The following is a 22,972-nucleotide window of genomic DNA, read 5'->3' as shown; positions in this document are numbered from 1 at the left end:
GTACAGAGCTCCTTCACATAATGAACACTCAAAAAAACCACTGATTGATCTGGTAACTTTACATCTTCGGAACAACCAAAAAATCAGCACCTCATCTGCCAGTTGGCAGAAAAAGGCAGATGAGTTTTTACTTGTAGTGGACAGAAGACGGACGTGGGAGTCAGAAGTTCATGGGTTCTAATCCCAAACGACCACTTGTCTGCTGTGCAGCCTTGGGCAAGTCACTTTACTTCTCCGTGCCTCAGTTACCTCATCCGTAAAATGGGGATTGAGACTGTGAGCCCCACGTGGGACAGGTACTGTGTGAAACCCGATTTGAATGCACCTACCCCAGCGCTTAGTACAGTGCTTGGCATATAGTAAGAGCTTAACAAATACCACAATTTCAGAAGCAGCAAGGCCTAATGGCAAGAGCAAAGGCTTGGGAGTTAGAGGGCATGGGTTCTAATCCCAGCTCCGCACCAGTCTGCTGTGTGACTTTGGACAAGTCAATTAACTTCTCTGTGCCTCAGTTAACTCATCTACAGAATGGGGATTAAGACTGTGAGCCCCACAAGGGACAAGCTGATTACCTTGTATCTACCCCAGCACTTAGAACAGTGCTTGGCACATAGTAAGCGCTTAACAAATACCATCATTATTATTACTCATCTTCTGCCTCATTAGCTACGAGTCAAGACAACACAAATACTTAGGGGTAGCGACTGACATTGAGACAAGCACGACACAGACCGAGTGTCTTTGTAACGGCAGGGCTGGACTGAGCAAGGAGAAGGATGCTGACAAGACTGGGAATGAACGACTTGTCCTGAAAAAGCGGCCTTGGCTTCTGCAGTGAGGAAAGAATATGGGAATCAGCCAAAGTCTTGCTGTCCCTGACCTAAAGGTTGGGACAGGGAGAGCGGGAAAATGGAAACCATCTGGGGTTTCTCTGAGAGCTTGGATCCGTATCAAGTTATTTGGGATGCACGGTATTACCAAACAAAGTGTGCTGAGGGAGGGGGGAAAACAATACTTTCCCAGCATTTAGTAAAAATTGTGCCTGGCCCGCAGCCTTCCAATCGGCCTTGGACCACTCCCCATTTAATAACTAGCCCACAGCAGCACAGTGCTTATGCTTTCCCAACAACCACCACAAAATGAAACGATTGTCACTGAGTTCTTAGTACAGTGCTCTGCACACAAGAAACTCTCAAATATAATAATAATAGTAATAAGTATGGTTCTTCTTAAGTGCTTACTATGGGCTAAACACTGTTCTAAGCACTGGGGTAGTTGTCCCATGTGGGGCTCACAGTCTTCATCCCCTATTTACAGATGAGGTAACTGAGGCACAGAAAAGTTAAGTGACTTGCCCAAAGTCACACAGCAGACAAATGCAGAGCCAGGATTAGAGCCCATGTCCTCTGATTCCTGATGGATTGATTGATCGTCACTACACTCCTACCAGATCATTTCTGAAGATTAGATGACTGGTGACTTCAAATACCCTTAATGCATGGGAGAGGTGCAATTTTGAGACAAAGAACTTCGTCTGATCTCCAAAGACATCATGGAACAGAGCAGAGTTCGGGCTGGTGTTTTGTGGTGGAATTTGTTAAGTGCTTACTATGAGACAAGCACTGTACTAAGTGCTGGGGAAGACACAAGATAACCAGGTCCCCCCCTGAGGCTCACAGTCTAAGTAAGGAGGGAGAATAGGTATTAAGTCCCCATTTTTGCGGATGAAGGAATTCAGGCAAAAAGAAGTTAAGTGACTTGCCTGGGATCCCACAGCAGGTATGTGGAAAACCTGGGATTTGAACCCAGGTCCTATGGCTCCCAGGCCCGTGCTCTTCCCACTAGGCCATGCTGCCTAGTGGAGTTTGCCAGCCTTTATCCCTGTCTAAATTAGCTGGAATCTCTCACTTCCAGGTGCTACTGGATTCCCTAGTGGAAACGTTGAGTGCAGGTGCTTTTTTTTGGGTGGGAAGATAAATCTTCCTAATACAGTGCCCCAGGCCTGCAGGATCTCATCAAGCTGCTCACTGGAATGAAGAAATCTGTTTTATGTCACCTCCTGATCTGAAGCAAGATCACTGACCCACCTTTTCCATTGCATCTGATGGTTGCTCAGCAACCTGACCTAACAGCGACAGAAACTGAGCAGTATCCATTCCCAGGCCAGAGTTGCTTGACTTGTAAGCCTATCCTCCACCTGAAAACGTGTAAGCCGCTCTGTTTCAAACAGGAGGCCTTCATTCACAAGCAGAGGAAAAAAAACCCACTAGCCTCCCCACCCACTCTGTTTCTGGAACAAATTACCCAGACTGAGCCACACACATACTCTACAGTACAGACTTGAAACAATGCTAGATTTTACTGGATTCCCCACACCTCTGGCTCCAAGGTCAAGCAGAACCAATAACAGAGTGAAACAGTCAGCAAGAGGAAGTCCAACTGCTCCTCTAAGAGGGCGGTTTGTCACTCCTCAAGGTGAGGACCCTTCTGGGACTTCAGGGGGTGTCTCCTGAAGTTGCCCATAGAATTCTGCAAACACAGAGTTGGGTTGAATTGTGCTCTGAGGAGAAGAGCCATACGCAATAGGAGCCCCTATTCAACAAGGGTGAGAATCCCTGAGGTATCTGTCAAGCTCTTACTATGTGCCACGCACTTTATTAAGCACTGGGGTAGATACAAGATGATCAGGTTGGACACAGTCCCTTCCCTAATAATAATAATAATGGTATTTTTTAAGCACTTACTATGTGCCAGGCACGCACTGTACTAAAAGCTGAATAGTGATGGTATTTGTTAAGTGCGTACTATGTGCTAAGCACTGTTCTAAGAGCTGGGGTAGATACAAGGTTATCAGGCTGTCCCACGTGGGGCTCACAGTCTTAGTGCCCATTTTACAGATGAGGTAACTGAGGCGCAGAGAAGTGAAGTGACTTGCCCAAAGTCACACAGCTGACAAGTGGTAGAGCTGGGATTCAAACCCATGACCTCTGACTCCCAAGCCCATGATGTAATCCCCATTTTACAGGTGAGGTAACAACCACAGAGAAATAATTATATGACTTGCCCAAGGCTGCACGGCAGACAAGTGTTGAAGCTGGGATTAGGATCCAAGTCCTTCCGACTCCTAGATTTTGTACCCTTCCTCTAAAAACCTTTATATTAACCCAGACAAAAGTGGACTCCTGATTCCCATGATTCCAGGAAGCTTGGAGGGTCACTGACGAGGACCAAAAGAATAACTGACTTGCAATTGCAGGAGAGCACACATAGGTGTTTGCAGGGAGGAGACAAGTGCACATAATGTTTTTGAGAAGTGATCCAATTAGCAGACTGGACTGGAGGCAGGGAGGTGAGTGTTGAGGTTGATGCAGTATTCGAGTCAGGATATGACAGGTGATTGGATCAGTGTGGTGGCAGTTGGGATGGAAAAGAAGTAGCGGATTCTCGAGATGTTGTGGAGGTTTACCCAACAGGATTTGATAGAAGACTGAATATGGAGTGAGATACTAAGAACAAAGGTGACCGATCAATCTTATTTACTGAGCACTTATTCTATGCAGAGTACTGTGTACTGTACTAAGCGCTTGGGAGAGAACAATATAACAGAGTTGGTAGATGCATTCCCCGCATGCAAGAAGTTTACAGTGTAGAGGGGGTGACCAACATTAACAGAAATAAATTATGGATATGTTCATAAGTGCTGCGGGGCTGTCAACTATGACGGTGAACATTTAGTCGTGTCCACTAATGAAATTCACTTAGTTCTATCCAAATTTTTTACCTTTGTGTTTTGGCAAGAATGTCCTGCTAGGAACTGGGGCAGTCACCAACAACTTGAGCCTATTTAAATATGACTCTGTGGTAGTCAGAAGAAATAGGTTTTGTGCTCGTACAAAGCATCGGATCCAGTAAAGTACTATAGCAAGACTCTTCCTTCACGCACAGTTTGGCGAGAACCCAAACCCCGTGTTAGAGAATCGAATGAACTGCAAACTGAAGCGGAGGAACGGATAGATCAAGATGTAGACAAAAGATAGGCTACGCACTGCATACTGAACCAGGCAAGCTCCTACTGGTAAATCGTCTGATTACCAGGAGGTGGAATAATACATTTCTGGCCAAGTTACGATGTTTTTCTGAATCACGATTCACCATTACAGTAACTCTAGACAGTGTGGTCTAGTGGGAAGGACATGGGATGAGAAATCAGGAGACCTGGGTTGTAAGTCCCAGCTCTGCCTTTGTCTTACTTGGATATCTCAGGCACCTACTGAGCCCCTACTTTGTGCACAGCACTGAACTATGCGCTCGAGAGTGTAATATAACAGAGTTGGTACAGACACGTTCCCTGCCCACAACGAGCTTACAGCCTAACCTCTCTGGACCTCATCGGTAAAACACGGAGAAACTAGCTGCTCTTCCACACTACCTCTGAGATTGTGAGCCCAGGTGGGACAGGGCCTTGTCTGAGTCAATAGCCTTGTGTCTTTCTACCCCAGAGGAGAGCCCAAGGCTAGACTGTGTGCTCATGGTGGGCAGGAAAAGTTCCTGTTCATCATTGTTGGACTGTACTCTCCCAAGTGCTGAGTTCAGTGCTTTGCACACTTTAAGTGCTCAATAAATACAACTGAATGAATTGGGACCCAATGTTTCATTCACTTTCCCTTTTCTAGTTCAAATCTCACCAAAAATACTTTCAGTAAGATGATACTGGTTTGTCAATATTTCAAATGAACTTTCCTTTCCTAGAACCCTTGACATTAAAAATTTAGAGAGTTCTGTTGGGCCATCTAATCTTCTTTCTTTTTCTTCTCATTTTCCAGCACCGAAGGTGATTTAAGACCACTTAAATCCGCCATTCCAAAAATATATGCACTATCTTTCTTAGGGTAGCCATCTGTCTCCTGCCATTGTCATTGCTCTGAACTGCTTATATTGGCTTTTTAACCTGCAAGAAGCTAACTTTGAAAATATAATTATAAGAGGCAAATCAATGAAAACAGTTTTTCATTTTTATTTTTAAAAAGGCAATTCAAGCTAGTACTAATACACGGCACCTCCCTTACCATCCAACCGCTTCCAAATTTTCTTGTTCTACTACTAACAGGCCATTTTCACAATAGTCCAGTCTATTCCTTGCCACTTTACAATTGCAAAAAAGTTGGGAGGAAGGCAGGGGAGAGTCATTACCTAATTCTCAAAGAAGAGATTCCTGAGAAGATTTTTCTCTTTCAACTTGGTCCCCCTAAACATTCTTGATGAAGCCATTATAAGTAAAATATGTGTTTAAGTTTTTCCATCATATACCGGAATAAAACCATCCCAATCAGGGCCCCTTGGTTGTTGACCACCTCCCGGCCTGGTTTTAAACTCCTGGGCTTCTTTGATGCAGACAAAAAATACACTTAGGAGTTGAGTTGGCTGAGAAAAAAGCTCATTTCACTCACGACCCACTTTGAAAAGAACCGTTTTTCCATGTGAACAAACCATTATGTTTGATCTTTGTTCCACATCAGAATCAGGTTAGATTAGTTTGCAGAATAGAGCATCCTCCAAATGAAGAGTCTCATGTCACAATACGCACACACACTGAGGGTGCTAATTTTTCAGTCTGAGCAAGGGGGTGAAGCTGGGGGTTGACTTTGGATGGGTTGGGGAGGAAGAAGCAGAAGGAAAGGCAGAAGAGGGAGGAAATGGAAGACAAAGGGAGAGCAGGAGAGGGAAGAGGGAGCAAGGGAAGTGAAAGGTGGAGTGTCCTCTTCTTTCTCCTCCTCTTCTTTTTTTTTTTTTTTTTGGCATTTAAGTGCTTACTATATGCCAGGCACTGAGCTAAGTGCTGAGGTAAATACAAACTAATCAGATTGGACACAATCTATGTCTCACATGGGGCTCACAGCCCTAATCCCTCATTGGACAGTTGAGGTAACTGAGGCCCAGAGAAGTGGAGTGACTTGGTCGAGGTCACAGAGCAGACAAGTGGCAGAGCTAGGATTAAAACCGAGGCCCTTCTGACTTCCAGGCTTGTGGTCCTCCTCCTCATCTCCTCCAGACTCTCCTTTGACCCTCTCCTGTCCCAAGGCTGGGCTGTAAGTGACTCCCTTCACCCTAGCAATCGAGACTTCAACCCTATTGTGTGTTTGTCGATGGTGATGCTGCTCCAGCTCCATAGATCAGCCCAGTGCTCACACATACGCTCAAAGACATGAGCCGCATCCGCCTCCCACCCACACTGCCAATACCCCAGCCGGCACCGGGCTCCGACCTGCGCTACGAGGATCTCTGCTGGAATAAGGCAGAAACAGAGTCACCATCTTGGTTCCTCTGATTCTTTTCCAAATCCAAGAGCACAGACTGTGCTACCTTTCCTGCATAAAAACCCTATGGGTGCAGGTGGGGTTAGGGAGGGGGCAGTAGGATCCAGACTTCACAGACCTAACATACTAGGGGCACGTAGTAGCAAGCTTCCACTTTCGACTCTCATGCTGAAATCTCATCATAGCAAGTATCTATTTACCTCGATCTCATCATCATCATCATCAGTCGTATTTATTGAGCGCTTACTGTGTGCAGAGCACTGTACTAAGCGCTTGGGAAGTCCAAGGATCTCATCTATCTCGCTGCCGACCTCTCGTTCATGTCCTGCCTTGAACACCCTCCCTCCTCATATCCAACAGTCAATTACTCTCCCCTTCCTTAATAATAATCATAATGATGGCATTTATTAAGCGCTTACTATGTGCAAAGCACTGTTCTAAGCACTGGGGAGGTTACAAGGTGATGAGGTTGTCCCATGGGGAGCTCACAATCTTAATTCCCATTTTACAGATGAGGTAACTGAGGCACAGAGAAGTTAAGTGACTTGCCCAAAGTTAACAGCTGACAACTGGCGGAGCCGGGATTCGAACCCATGAACTCTGACTCCAAAGCCCATGCTCTTTCCACTGAGCCATGCTGCTTCCCAAGCCTTGCTTCCTTCAAAGCCTTGCTGAAGACACATCTCCTCCAAGAGACCTTCCCTGACCAAGTCCTCCTCTCCTCTTCTCCCACTCCCTTCTGCGTCACCTTGATTCATCCCGTCTCCCAACCCCACAGCACTTATGTACATAGCTGTAATTTTACTTCTTTATATTACTGTGTGTCTCCCCGCCTAGACCGCAAGCTCACTGTGGACAGGGAATGTGTCTGTTATACTGTTGTACTGTACTCCCCTAACACTCTGCACATAGTAAACACTCAGTAAATATGACTGACTGGCTGACAGGAAAGGAGAAAAGGTGAGGGGAGGAGTGAAGGCTGAGAAGGGTGGCAACCCTGAACAGCAGGGCAGTTGGGGTTCACCCTTAAGCTGTGGTCTTGAAAACCCATAGGCAAACCTATCAGGTGGGCACCTTCGAGATGTATTACTGAGAAGCAGTCTGACCTGTGGAAAGAGCACAGGCCTGCGAGTCAGAGGACTGGGTTCTAAACTGGGATCTGCTAGACTGTAAGTTTGTTGAGGACAGGGAATATGTCTGTTTATTTTTACATTGTACTCTCCAGAGTGCTTAGCACAGTGCTCTACACATGGTAAGCACTCAATAAATACGACTGACTGATTACCTCCAGTGTGTTCTTGGGCAAGTGAGTTAATTTCTGTAGGCCTCAGTTTCCTCATTTGTAAAACGGGGATTCAATACTCCCTAATACTTAGACTGTGAGTCCCATGTGGAACCAGGACTGCATCTGACCTGATTAACTTATGTCTACCCCAGTAGTTAGTACTTATAGTGGGCACTTAAACACCACTAGATCTCTAAGGTCCCATTCAAACTACTGATGATTAAACCAAAAACTTCAATGGTTCCAGATTCATTTTCTCTCACATCAAACATTTGCAAAGTTTTGATGTAACTGGAATGCTGGCTAAATTAAACCATGTAACCTGGGTTTAAAAGTCAATGTTTTACTTCCTAAATATAAAAAGCTGTCTTTTAAAACTATCCATTTATTTAGAGTTATCCACATTGACTCTAAAAATGTGTAGCCCTTTAGGAAATCTGAAATGATCTAAATTCAGTTTTTCTAGATCAGGTCTTTGTTCTTGGCCCTAATTTTCTGAAAGAAGTTTGATCAAGCGACTGCCATAGTGTCAAATAAGGATTCATGGCCAAGTATCAGCATGTGAAGGCAGAGCCGACACTCACCATATTTAGCTTTTATTTATAACTTACCTACCAACTCAATTCAATATCACTTTGGTGCTTGACACAAATATTCAGTTTGTTTTAGTTTCTCTCAGGGCAAGCTACTTCTAGTGTGTCGAGGCAAAAGTAAATAGAACTTCACTGAATCTCAATTAAGGAAAACAGAAAAGAGAATAAATGAAAAAATGACATGTGCTTTGAGTATAATGACACGGAGCCAGAAAAACTGAATTCCAAATCTCGTTTGGCTTTGGTCCTTTGTGGCAACCACAACTCAGCAGTTTTCTGTGCAGGATGGGAATGTTGACACACCTACTCTCTGGGAATGTTGGGTGAATTAGTTCATATTTGTGAAGCGCTTTGTAAGCAAAAGATGGCACATACTGTGAATTCCCAATATTATCATCACATTGCTTGTACACCTCTTTTCTTTTATTGTCATTTTTATTTAAAACTAGGATGCACATGTCTTTCAATGCTAAAGTTTCCAACTCAAGGAGCATTTCTGGATAGATGGAGGGGCGAACTACGAAGAATACAACACCCTTCTCAAAAAGATAAAGTTCCACTCCTTTGGACTGTAAATTCCTTGTGGGCAGAGCACGTGCCTACCAACTCTGTTGTACTGTACTTCCCCAAGCACTTAGTACAGTGCTCTGCAAACAGTAAGCCCTCAATAAATACCACTGATTGATTGGTCCTGGTCTGGATCATTCTTCCCCGCTGAACCAAGTATGACAAATTTTCTCATATTCTCTAATGGTTCAGTTTCTTTAACAGAGAATTCTAGGGGCCACTTCTTTGTAAAGCTAGTTGGCATTTTGTCTTTGATGGCCTGGCAAGTTGGGTGCCATAATAGCTTTCTCTGTTTACCAATTCCCTCATTAAATTCAAATCATTGGAAAAATGATATAAAATGTACCCCTCAAGATTTGTGAAATATCTTAAGAAATATCACGGAATGATAGATCAGACATAATCCCTACCCCACATAGGGTTCACAGCCTAAAGTGGAGGGAGAACAGCTATTTAATCCCCATTTTACAGAACTGAGGCACAGAGAAGTAGCTTCTCCCAGGTGACATGACAGGTTAGAGACAGAATCAGGATTAGAAGCTGGGGCTCTTGATTTCCAGTCTTGTGAGGTAACTGAGGCCGAGAGAAGTGAAAGGACTTGCCCAAAGTCACACAGCAGAGAAGAGGTATGGCCGGGATAAGAACCCATGACCTTCTGACTCCCAGTCCTGTGCTCTATCCATCAGGCCATGCTGCTGAAGCCTGTCCCCTCTTTCCCAGTATGAATGACCTACTTTCATTACTGAAGCCTGTTCCTTCTTTAAACTTCCTCCTTTCTCCTGCAAAGCAGGTCTCCAGTTTCACAATTTTTCATGTGCATTTGTCCTTCTATCGACCTTCCCCTGACCACACAGTCTTTTCCAGCATAGATCTCTTCACATGACATTCTTGGCCTTTGCCTCTCATTGGGGGTAGGGAACAGGTCTACCTACTCTGTTATACTGTACTCTCCCAAGAGCTTAGTACAGTACTCTGCACACAGTAAGCACCTAATAAATTTGACTGATTGCCTTTCTCCTGCTCAGGTGTGACCAATCGATCAGTGGTATTTATTGAGTGTTTACTGTGTGCAGAGAACTATACTAAGCGCTTAGGAGCAGCATGGCATAGTGGATACAGCATGGGCCTGGGAGTCAAAAGATCATGGGTTCTACCACTTGTCTGCTATGTGACGTTGGGCAAGTCACTTGACTTCTCTGGGCCTCAGTTCTCTCATCTGTAAAATGGGGATTAAGACTGTGAGCCCTATGTTGGACAGGGATTCTTACCAACCCAATTATCTTGTATTTATCCCAGTGCTTAGAACAATGCCTGGCACACAGTAAGTGCTCAGAAAATACCATAATTACTAAGCAGTGTGGCTCAGTGGAAAGAGCATGGGCTTGGGAGTCAGAGGCCATGGGTTCTAATCCCACCTCTGCCACTTGTCTGCTGTGCCACTTTGGGCAAGTCACTAAACTTCTCTGTGCCTCAGTTCCCTCATCTGTAAAATGGGGATTACGACTGTGAGCCCCATGTGGGACAACCTGATGACCTTGTACCTACCCCAGCGCTTAGAACAGTGCTTGGCCCATAGTAACAAATACCACCATTATTATTATTACAATTCAACAGAGTTGGTAGCAATGTACCTTGCCCCAAGGAATTTGCACTCTTGCACTTTTCCATCAAGTACCCTGGTGACCCCTTGAAGACAGAGCCCCGGCCTGTACAGACCATTGGTCGGGACCACCGCTCACTCTCCACTGGTTCCTTCCCCTCTGCCTTTAAACATGCCCATGTCTCCCCCATCCTAAAAAAACCCTCTCTTGACCCCACCTTCCCTTCTAGTTATCGCCCTATCTCCCTCCTACCATTCCTTTCCAAACTCCTTGAACGAGTCGTCTACACCCACTGCCTCGAATTCCTCAATGCCAACTCTCTCCTCGACCCCCTCCAATCTGGCTTCCAACCCCTACATTCCACCGAAACTGCCCTCTCAAAGGTCACCAATGACCTCCTGCTTGCCAAATCCAACGGCTCCTACTCTATCCTAATCCTCCTCGACCTCTCAGCTGCCTTCGACACTGTCGACCACCCCCTTCTCCTCAATATGCTATCCAACCTTGAATTCACAGACTCTGTCCTCTCCTGGTTCTCCTCATATCTCTCTGGCTGTTCATTCTCAGTCTCTTTTGTGGGTTCCTCCTCCCCCTCACATCCACTTACTGTAGGGGTTCCTCAAGGGTCAGTTCTTGGTCCCCTTCTGTTCTCTATCTACACTCACTTCCTTGGTGAACTCATTCGCTCCCATGGCTTCAACTATCATCTCTACGCTGATGACACCCAAATCTACATCTCTGCCCGTGCTCCCTCTCCCTCCCGTCAGGCTCGTGTCTCCTCCTGCTTTCAAAACATCTCCATCTGGATGTCTGCCCACCATCTAAAACTCAATATGTCCAAGACTGAACTCCTTATCTTCCCTCCCAAACTCTGCCCTCTCCCTGACTTTCCCATCACTGTTGACGGCACTACCATCTTTCCCGTCTCACAAGCCCGCAAACTTGGTGTCATCCTTGACTACGCTCTCTCGTTCACCCTTCACATCCAATCCGTCACCAAAACCTGCCGCTCTCACCTCCACATCATCATCAAGATCCGCCCTTTCCTCTCCATCCAAACCACTACCTTGCTGGTTCAATCTCTCATCCTATCCCGACTGGATTACTGCATCAGCCTCCTCTCTGATCTCCCATCCTCCTGTCTCTCCCCTCTTCAGTCTATACTTCATGCTGCTACCCAGATCATCTTTGTGCAGAAACGCTCTGGGCATGTTACTCCCCTCCTCAAAAATCTCCAATGGCTACCAGTCAACCTACGCATCAAGCAAAAACTCCTCACTCACAGCTTCAAGGCTCTCTATCACCTCACCCCCTCCTACCTCACCTCCCTTCTCTCCTTCTACAGCCCAGCCCCCACCCTCCGCTCCTCTGCCACTAACCTCCTCACTGTACCTTATTGTCACCTGTTCCGCCGTTGACCCCCGGCCCACGTCCTCCCCCGGGCCTGGAATGCCCTCCCTCTGCACATCCGCCAAGCTAGCTCTCTTCCTCCTTTCAAAGCCCGAGAGCTCGACTCCTCCAAGAGGCCTTCTCAGACTGAGCCCACTCCTTCCTCTCTCCCTCCTCCCCATCTCCCCTGCCTTACCTCCTTCCCCTTCCCACAGCACCTGCATATATGTATATATGTTTGTACATATTTATTACTCTATTTATTTTATTTTGTTAATATGTTTTGTTTTGTCGTCTGTCTCCCCCTTCTAGACTGTGAGCCCGCTGTTGGGTAGGGACTGTCTCTATATGTTGCCAACTTGTACTTCCCAAGCGCTTAGTACAGTGCTCTGCACACAGTAAGTGCTCAATAAATACGATTGAATGAATGAATCTTTGTGCAGAAACGCTCTGGGCATGTTACTCCCCTCCTCAAAAATCTCCACTGGCTACCAGTCAACCTATGCATCAGGCAAAAACTCCTCACTCTTGGCTTCAAGGCTGTCCATCACCTCACCCCCTCCTACCTCACCTCCCTTCTTTCCTTCTACAGCCCAGCCCGCACCCTCTGCTCCTCTGCCGCTAACCTCCTCATTGTGCCTCGTTCTCGCCTGTCCCGCCTTCGACCCCTGGCCCACATCCTCCCCCTGGCCTGGAATGTCCTCCCTCCGCACATCCGCCAAGCTAGCTCTCTTCCTCCCTTCAAAGCCCTACTGAGAGCTCACCTCCTCCATGAGGCCTTCTCAGGCTGAGCCCCCACATTCCTCTCCCCCTCCCCCCTGCCCTACCTCCTTCTCCTCCCCACAGCACCTGTATATATGTTTGTACGGATTTATTACTCTATTTATTTTACTTGTACATATTACTATTCTATTTATTTTATTTTGTTAATATGTTTTGTTTTGTTGTCTGTCTCCCCCTTCTAGACTGTGAGGCCGCTGTTGGGTAGGGACCGTCTCTATATGTTGCCAACTTGTACTTCCCAAGTGCTTAGTACAGTGCTCTGCACACAGTAAGCACTCAATAAATACGAGTGAATGAATGAATGAATGAGTGGCATCCAGCATGGTCCTCTGTCTTTAAATGAAAAGAAAACTAACAAACAAATGAAAATAAACCTAGCGGAATTGAAAACCAAAGAAACAAGCAACAGTGAGTGTTATTCAATAGAAGAACTAAGTTATTCAGCACCCCAAATTTACCTTAGCAGACCTCAACCTCCCCTCTCTCCCCACTTTACCCCCTTCACTCCTACCCCACCTCAGTCCTCTGTAATCTCGCATTTTCTTCTGCCTCTGGGATGTGGCTACTTTGAAATCCTGTCAGCCCTTCAATCTCAACATGTCCAAAACTGAACTCCTCATCGTTCTTCCCCAATTCTCTATCAATCAGTGGCATTTATCGAGCACTTATATTGTACAGAGCACTGTACTAAGCTTGGAAGAGTACAATAGAGTAGGTAGACAATCCCTTCCCACAAGGAGCTTGTCTTCTAAGGCGAGAGATTATTCCTCTCCCTGTAACTTTTCCATCACACTTGACAATACCATTATCCCACCCCAGTTCTCAAGCCCATTATCATGGCATTACCTTTGACTACTCCCTCTCTTTCTACTCCCATATTCAGTCTGTCTCCAAAACCTGTTAGTATTTCCCCCACCACATTTTCAGAATCCACCCCTTCCTCTCTATCCCTCTAGACTGTAAGCTCATTGAGTGGAGGTAATGTGTCTATTATTAGACTGTACTTTCCCAGATGCTTAGTACAGTTCTCCGCACCCGGTAAGTGCTCAGTAAATATGACAATGAATATCCAAACAGTCACTCCAATGGTCCAAGTGCTTGCCACACCCTGACTTATCTACTGAGTCAGCCTCCACATAAACACTCCCTGCCTCCAGTCTCTTCCCTCCCAGGTCCATACTTCATTCTCTGGCCTGGATCAATTTTCTGAGATGATGTTCTGCACACGTCTTTCCATGCCTCAAAATCCTTCCACTCCATCAGATTTTGGGTCTTGTGCCTTTCCCACCAATTCTCTTATTCACTTTCACTCCTGAAACTGAACTTGGTTAGAGGTATAGGGAGCTTCACACTATGTTCACAAACTTGTGGAGAGACCAAGGATGGTGAGGAGACAATTAACTCTCATCCCTCATTTCTAGATCCAGCTATTAATTATAGTCCCTCAGGAAGCAAAAATCCTCAATTTGAAAACTGAAAGTGACCATCACCGAGATCAATCAATCATACATATCGAGCACTTACTGAGTGCAGAATACTGTCCTAAGCATTTGGGAGAGTGCAATATACCAGACACATTTCCTGCCCATTACAAGCTTAAAGTCTAGATGACCACCTTATAGTCTAGAAGAAGCCCAATGAGACGATGTACTAAAACCTGCTGGGTAAGGTGTCTTGCTTTACTCTTTCCTTATCTTTAGAGGAGCCTCAGGAGATCTTACAATATAGCTTGAAGACTAACAGGACCTATTTATAGATCTTTTGTAAAGGAGCTATGTACATATATTGCTTTCTATAGTAACTTTCATATCAAGTCTTCTTCCGAAAAACCAAAATGTTCTTTTTAACCTAATTTACATCCAAAAAGCTGATCTTATCTGCTTCAAAGTTGTCGTTTCTCTTATCAGTATGAAAGAGTGGAGAATTGTTGGGGCTGGAATGGCCTACATTCATTAATAATAATAATGATAATTGTGTTATTTGTTAAGCACTTAACTATGTGCCACACACTATACTAAGCACTGGGTTGGACACAGTCCCTGTCCCACATGGGGCTCACAGTCTCAATCCCTGTTTTATAGATGAGGTAATTGAGGCCCAGAGAAGTGAAGCGACTTGCCCAAGGTCACATAACAGAGAAGAGGCAGGGCTGGAATAAGAACCCATGACCTTCCGATTCCTAGGCCCATGCTCTATCCATTACACCATGCTGCTGAAGCCTTTTCCCTCTTCACCAGTACGGAAGAGGGGATAATTTGTTGGGGTTGGAAAGGCCTTCTTTCTTTACTGAAGCCTATTCCCTCTTCACCAGTATGAAGGAGTGGAGAATTACTGGGGCTAGAATGACCTACTTTCATTACTGAAGCCTGTTCCTTCTTTAAACTTCCTCCTTTTCCCTGCAAACTGAGTCTCCAGTTTCACAATTTTTCAGGTGTGTTCTTCCTTAACCTCCCCCAGAATATACACATCTCTCCACATAATGTTCTTGGCTTTTGTTTCTCAGTGTGGGCAGGGAACAGGTCTACCAACTCTGTTACACTGTACTCTCCCAAGTGCTTAGTACAGTACTCTGCACACAGTAAGCACCCAATAAATTTGATTGATTGATTGCCTTTCTCCTGCCAAGAAAAGGCACCAAATGTGTCTCATGTCAGCAACAATCTGAGGAGCTTGGGAAGAGAGCTGTAGAATCTGGGTTTTTATTATTTTTATCATTATTTTTATTTTTGTACTTGTTAAGCACTTACTAGCTACCAAGCACTGTTCTAAGTGTTTTCTGGCTACTTCCTTTCCCTTAACTCCACTCCAATCTGTACTGTCCTCAGGGCTCCACAAGGCCTTCCTTTTTGAAAGTGGGAACAGAAAAGAACCCAGGCAAGATGCTGCAAAAGCAGAGAGCAGCAGTGTGAGATCTGGTGAGTTGCCTTTCCCGTAGGGGAGAAAACAGAAGCAGCATAATCATGAGAACACGTTCACCATGGAGACACTGAAAACAGACCAGGCTGATCTCCGTGGAAACCAGCCATCACCTGATGGGCAGGGGTGTGTCCTTAGGACACATCTGGGTAGCCCTAAGAAGCCCAGCAACAGCAGGGGGAAATTGGCAGTGCTGTTCACCCACCAATGAGCAACCAGGAGCTACAGCAAACAGTAATCTTTGGTCATTCCCTAAATGCTGCCTTGAATTAGCTTTATTATGTTTCTCAAATCCAGCGGAAGACACACATAAACATACTTTGAGAGGGCTGTGAATGAAAAAATAGAAGGAAATTCTTCATAAACTCCTTCAGATAACTGGAAATACCTTTTTTAAAATTCCAAAGTTTCTAAGAAGTTAGTTTTGTCTAAAGAAATATGCTTGCAACATATACAAAAATATAAAAAGTATTTGCATTGCAGAAAATGATCATCTGGTCCAATCTTCTGCTTCCAGACAGTGGTATTGGACAGACACACATCTCCCTTAACAGTGTGGCCTAGTGGAAAAGCACAAGCCCAGAAATCAGAGGACCTGGGTTCTAATCCCAATCTCAGTTTGTTCATCAGTATAATGGGGACCCACGACCTCGTCTCCCTCCTATTTAGACTCTGAGCCCCTTGTGAGGCATGGGCTGTCAGACCTGATTTTCTTGTATCTACCCCAGTGCACAGTACTGTGTTTGGCACAAAGTACTTAACAAATATCACAATTATTATGTTACTATTAACAGCCCACTCCAGTAGTCCTTTTTGATGTCCACCTAAAATCTCTCCTGTTTCAATTCAAGCCCCCATTTATTGGGGGGGCGGGGGGGCAGTGGCAGGAAGAGAGGGTATCTGTTAAGCATTTGCCGTGTGCTAAACACTGTATTGTGTGGGTTACACACAAGGTAATCAGGTGGGACACTGTCCCTGTGATATACATAGGGCTCAGAGTCAAAACAGGAAGGAGAACAGGTATTGAATCCCCACTTTACAGATGAGGAACCTGAAGTAAAGATAAATTACATGACTTGCCCAAGATCCCACGGCAGGCAAATAGTGCAGCAGGGATTAGTACCCAGGCCCTTTGACTTCCAACCCCATGTTCTTTCCACTAAGCCATGCTGCTTCCTAAGAATATAAGCAATGTCATTACTGGATGAGATCAATGGTGAATCCAATCCAGCCAATCAATCAATCATATTTATTGAGCGCTTACTGTGTGCAGAGCATTGTACTAAGCATATGGGAGAGTTTAATATAACAGAGTTGGGAAACCTGCTCCCTGCCCAGGATGAGTTCACAGTCTAAGAGGTGAAACTGACATTAAAATAAATTATGTATAGGGCTGAATAAAGGGAGCAAATCTAAGTTCAAGGGTGGTGCAGAGGGAGTGGGAAAGGAGGAAATGAGGGCTTGGGTGGGGAAGGCCTCTTTGAGGAGATGTGCCTTCAGTAAGGCTTTGAAGGTGGGGAGAGTAATTATCACATATGAAGAGGGAGGGTGTTCCGGGCCAGAGGAAGGATCTAAGTGAAAAGCTGGCAGGGAGATAGATGAGATCAAAGTTCAGTGAGAATGTTGGCATAAGAGGAGCAAAGTGTGTGGGCTGATTTGTAGTAGGAGAGAAGTGAGGTGAGGTAGGAGGGGGCAAGGTGATCAAGTGCTTTAAAGCCAATGGTAAGGAGTTTCTGTTAGATGTGGAGGTGGATGGGCAACCACTGGAGAGTCTTGAGGAGTGGGGAAACATGGACTGAGCATTTTCACAGAAAAATGATCCAGGTGGCAGAATGAAATATGGACTGAAGTGAGTAGAGACAGGAGGCTGGGAGGTCAGCAAGGAGGCTGATACAGTAATCAGGCAGGAAAGAATAAATGCTTGGATTAAGGTGGAATTAATTTGGGAGAGTAAAACGCAACTGAGTTGGTAGTCCCTTTCCCTTACTACAATAAGCTGATAGACTAGGACAGTGCTCTGCATACAGTGAGTACTTAACACTATTACTACTACTACTACTAAAGTCAGTCTTACCCTCTAAACTCTAAGGGCCATGTGGGCAGAGATCCTACCTACCGTACAGTACTCTCCCAACCATTCATTCTTTCATTCAATCGTATTGATTGAGCGCTTACTGTGTGCAGAGCACTGTTGGGAAGTACAAGTCAGCAACATATAGAGACGGTCCCTACCCAACAACGGGCTTAGTAAAGTGATCTGCACACAGGAAGGGCTTGATAAATAACACTGATTAACTGACATCTGTGGGGAATCGAGTCTCCCTACCATAATGAAGGTTGAATGGCACTAGAGCTCTGTAGAACTCTGAGAATCTGAGAGGCCTAGAAGATAGAGCACAGGCCTGGAAGGAAGGAGAACTTGGTTCTAATCATGATCCATCACTCATCTGCTGCTTGACCTTGGGCAAGTCACTTCGCTTCACTGTGCCTCAGTTGCCTCATCTGTAAAATGGGGATAAGATTTGTGAGCCCTATGCGGGACCCAGACTTTGTCCAAGCTGATTAGTTTGTATCTACCCCAGCAGTTATTACAGTGTTTGGCGCAAAGTGCTTTACAAATACCATAAAACAAAAGAACTTTAGTCAAGGGCCTATTTACCAAGCTGCCACCGCCCTCTGACATTCTCCCTAAGAATGCTCTGACACTCTTGATTTGATCTTCTACTTCCCAGTCTATCATCGCAACGTTGGTCAGCATGCTACCGAGGTAATGGCACTTACTCCAATCCTTATCTCTGTGTAGCTAATATAGGCATTTGGTCATACGTCCGGCTTCCCTGACGCAGGCTGATTCACTATTTCGGTTTTCTTGACACAGATCTTAAGTCTACAGTGCCCGGCTGATTCCGTGAAGTGGTTTACAATCACCAGGCTTATTGGAGACGGGCCTTTCGGACCCAGTCATTTGTGTGCAGCGATTCTTAAATGACTGTTTTTGGGAATCTGGATGATAATGACTACAATGAAATTCTAGGACCATATGTGGTTTTAATTATATAGATACCCGTAGTACCTTTGTTTGGAAAATGACTAGTCCCTGACAGAAGTGATTCTTGCTCCCTACAAAAGGAAATGAGCTTATCCTCATCTGCAAAACTGTATATCAGAACTCTTCCTCTTCCCACTCAAACCCTGTCCTCCCACTGTCTTTTCCATCACTTTAAGCAACTCCACCATCCTACCGTCTCACAAGTCACCTTGGTATTATCCTTGACCCATCTCTCTCATTCAACCCACAGAATTAATCTTTCACCAAACCCCGTCGGTTCTACCTTCACGAAATTGCTAAAGTCCACCCTTTCCTCACTACGATGACTCAGTCCTTATCCTGTCACACAGTGTATACTGCATCAGCCTCCTTGCTGAACTCCCTGCCTCCTGTCTACCCCCACTCCAGTTCATACTTCACTCTGCTGCACAGATCAATTTCCTAAAAAGAAGTTGAGTCTATGGTTCCCCACTCCTCAAGAACCTCCAGGAGTTACCCGCCCACTTCACAAAACAGAAGCTCCTTACCATTGTCTTTAAAACACTCAGTCACCTTGATCGCTCCCATATTACCTAGCTGATTTCCTTCTCCAATCCAGCCTGCTGACTTCGTTCTTCCAACACGAAGCTACTCACCAAACTCCAATCTCGTCTATCTCACTGCCTAGCACTCACCCACATACTGCCTCTGGCCTGGAACTCCCTCCCACTTCATATCTGACAGATATGAAGCAATGTGCATAGTGGAAAGAGCACAGGTTTAGGAGTCAGAGACCTGGGTTCTAATCCAGGCTCTGACACCTACCTGCTCTATTACCTTGGGCAAGTCATGTACATTCGCCATGCCTCAGTTCCCTCATCTACAAAATACCTGCTTTACCTTGTACTTAGACTGTGAGCCTCTCGAGGGACTTTATATCTTGTATCTACCGGAGCCTTTAGCATAGTGCTTGGCACATAGTAAGCACTTTATGAATGCCATTATTATCATTCTTTCCACTTTGAAAGCCTTATCAAAATCACATCTCCTCCAAGATATCTTCCTTGAGCACTCATTTCCCCTACTCCCTCCTTCTGTGTTACCCTTTACACATTTGATAGTCACCCCTATTCCTCTATCCCACACCATTTATGTACATATCCATAATTTAATGTTGGCCTCCCCTTCTAGTCTGTAAACTCTTTCAATCAATGGCATTTATTGAGGGGTTATGGCGTGCATAGTACTGTACTAAGTGCTTGGGAGAATTCAATGCAAAAGTCAGTAAGACATATGCCCTGACAACAAGAAGTCTGCAATCTAGAGGGAGAGATGGACATTAATATAAATTATGGATACATACATGAGTGCTTTGGGGTGAATATCAAGTACTCAGGGGGTAGAGAAGCAGCATGGCCTAGTGAACAGAGAATGGGCATGGGAGTTAGAAGGACATGGGTTCTAATCCTGGCTCCACCATTTGGCTCCTGTCTGACTTTAGTCACTTGACTTTCCTGTGTCTCAGTTAACACATCTGTAAAATGGGGACTGAGATTCGGAGTCCTACTTGGGACAGGGACTGTGTCCAACCCAATTTTCTTGTCTCCACCATAGCATTTAGTACAGTGCCTGGCACACAGTAAGCACTTAAATGCAATTGTTAAGGAGAAGCACAAGATGGAGTGGATACAGCACAGGCCTGGGCATCAGCATCGGCTCCTACTCTATCCTAATCATCCTCGACCTCTCAGCTGCCTTCGACACTGTGGACCACCCACTTCTCCTCAACACGATACCCAACCTTGGCTTCACAGACTCCATCCTCTCCTGATTCTCCTCTTATCTCTCCGGCGGTTCATTCTCAGTCTCTTTTGCGGGCTCCTCTGCCCCCTCCAATCCCCTTACTGTAGGGGTTCCTCAAGGGTCAGTTCTTGGTCCCCTTCTGTTCTTTATCCACACCCACTCCCTTGGTGAACTCATTCGCTCCCATGGCTTCAACTATCATCTCTACTCTGATGACACCCAAAATCTACATCTCTGCCCCTGCTCTCTCTCCCTCCCTCCAGGCTCACATCTTCTCCTGCCTTCAGGACATCTCCATCTGGATGTCTGACCGCCATCTAAAAGTCAACATGTCCAAGACTGAACTCCTTATCTTCCCTCCCAAACCCTGCCCTCTCCCTGACTTTCCTATCACTGTTGACGGCAATACCATCCTTCCCATCTCACAAGCCCGCAACCTTGGTGTCATCCTCGACTCTGCTCTCTCGTTCACCCCTCACATCCAATCCGTCACCAAAACCTGCCGGTCTCACCTCCACAACATTGCCGAGATCCGCTCTTTCCTCTCCATCCTAACCACTACCTTGCTGGTTCAATCTCTCATCCTATCCCGACTGGATTACTGCATCAGCCTCCTCTCTGATCTCCCATCCTCCTGTCTCTCCCCACTTCAATTCATACTTCACGCCGCTGCCTGGATTGTCTTTGTGCAGAAACGCTCTGGGTGTGTTACTCCCCTCCTCAAAAATCTCTAGTAGCTGCCTGTCAACCTACAAATCAGGCAAAAACGCCTCACTCTCGGCTTCAAGGCTGTCCATCACCTTGCCCCCTCCTACCTCACCTCCCTTCTCGCCTTCTACAGCCCAACCCGCACCCTCCGCTCCTCTGCCGCTAATCTCCTCACTGTGCCTCATTCTCGCCTGTCCCGCCGTCAACCCCCGGCCCACGTCCTCCCCCTGGCCTGGAATGCCCTCCCTCCGCACATCCGCCAAGCTAGCTCTCTTCCTCCCTTCAAAGCCCTACTGAGAGCTCACCTCCTCCAGGAGGCCTTCCCAGACTGAGCCCCCTTCTTCCTCCCCCCCATCCCCCCGCCTTACCTCCTTCCCCTCCCCACAGCACCTGTATATATGTATATACGTTTGTACGTATTTATTACTCTATTTTATTTGTACATATTTATTCTATTCATTTTATTTTGTTAATATGTCTTGTTTTGTTGTCTGTCTCCCCGTTCTAGACTGTGAGCCCGCTGTTGGGTAGGGACCATCCCTATATGTTGCAAACTTGTACTTCCCAAGCGCTTAGCACAGTGCTCTGCACACAGTAAGAGCTCATTAAATACGACTGAATGAATGAATGAATCAGCAGGTCATGGGTTCTAATACTGGCTCTGCCACTTGGCTATGTGACCTTGGGCAAGTCACTTTACTTCTCTGTGCCTCAGGTACCTCATCTGTAAAATGGGGGTTGAGACTGTGAGACCTACATGGGACAGGGACTGTGTCCACCCAATTTGCTTGTATCCACCCCAGCATTTAGTATTGTGTCTGGCACATAGTAAGAGCTTAACAAATACCATAATTATTGTTATTATTACATATCCAAATGCATAGAAGACACAGAAGGGAGAGGGAGTCTGGGAAAGAGGGCTTAATTGGGGAAGGGCTCTTGGAGGAGATGTGATTTTAACAAGGCTTTGAAGGTGGGGATAGTGGTAGTTTGGCATATATGGCAATTATGAGCTCCAGGCCAGTAAGCGCTTAATAAATAAGACTGAATGAATGAAAGGGGAGGGCAGTGAGATAGATGAAATCACGGCACGTTCTTTGTGGGCAAGGAACCAACTCTGCTGTACTCTAGTCGCCCAATCACGTAGTACAGTGTTCTGCACATAATAAGTGCTGAATACCATTAATTGATTGATTATAATTCTCCCTCCCTCTTAGACTATGTGTCCCAGGAGGGACAGGGACTGTTTCCAATATGTTTGTATGTACCCCAGGACTTAGCACAGTGGTTGGCATATAGTAAGCACTTGCCAAATACCAGAATTACAAATACAATTATTCAGTCTGTTGAGTTGGAAGAGTTTCTCAGGGGTGTAGAACTGTATTCTAACACCTGCATCCAAGTCTCCTATTTTATTGTCAGGCCTGCAGCATAGAATGAATGCTTCTCTGCCTTGAGAAGCAGCATGGCTCAGTGGAAAGAGCACAGGCTTTGGAGTCAGAGGTCATGGGTTCTAATCCCGGCTCCTCCAATTGTCAGCTGTGTGACTTTGGGCAAGTCACTTAACTTCTCTATGCCTCAGTTACCTCATCTGTGACATGGGGGTTAAGACTGTGAGCCCCCCGTGGGACAACCTGATCACCTTGTAACCTCCCCAGTGCTTAGAACAGTGCTTTGCACATAGTAAGAGCTTAATAAATGCCATTGTTATTATTATTATTGGCCCACTGACAATAGGGGAAAAAATCAACCAGGGTCAATCAATCACATTTAATGAGTGCTGACTGTGTGTAGAGCACTATACTAAGCACTTAGGAGAGTACAGTATGAGTTGGTAGACATGTTCCCTGCCCACTGTGAGCTTACATGGTCCCTTTTATCCTAGCCCAAATAGCCATGCCATCTTAAAGCAGTCTAGGGAATCTTAATAAACTTTCCAGGGCAGCAAAATGTACTCATCAGTGTTCAGAGTCCAGAGTTTTTAA

The 22,972-nt window shown here is 45.6% G+C and overlaps 1 protein-coding gene across 1 annotated transcript in view; it reads right to left on the bottom strand.

Moving 5' to 3' along the window:
* Positions 1–22,972, bottom strand: part of SOCS6 (suppressor of cytokine signaling 6) — a 76,801-nt gene that overhangs the window by 11,231 nt on the left and 42,598 nt on the right. The gene's annotated exons all lie outside the window — the stretch shown is intronic.

The sequence above is a fragment of the Tachyglossus aculeatus genome, chromosome 5 (assembly GCF_015852505.1).
Source record: "Tachyglossus aculeatus isolate mTacAcu1 chromosome 5, mTacAcu1.pri, whole genome shotgun sequence".
Classification (NCBI taxonomy): domain Eukaryota; kingdom Metazoa; phylum Chordata; class Mammalia; order Monotremata; family Tachyglossidae; genus Tachyglossus; species Tachyglossus aculeatus.
The sequence above is the reverse complement of the archived record's forward strand: the minus strand, read 5'-3'. Positions and strand labels throughout refer to the sequence as shown.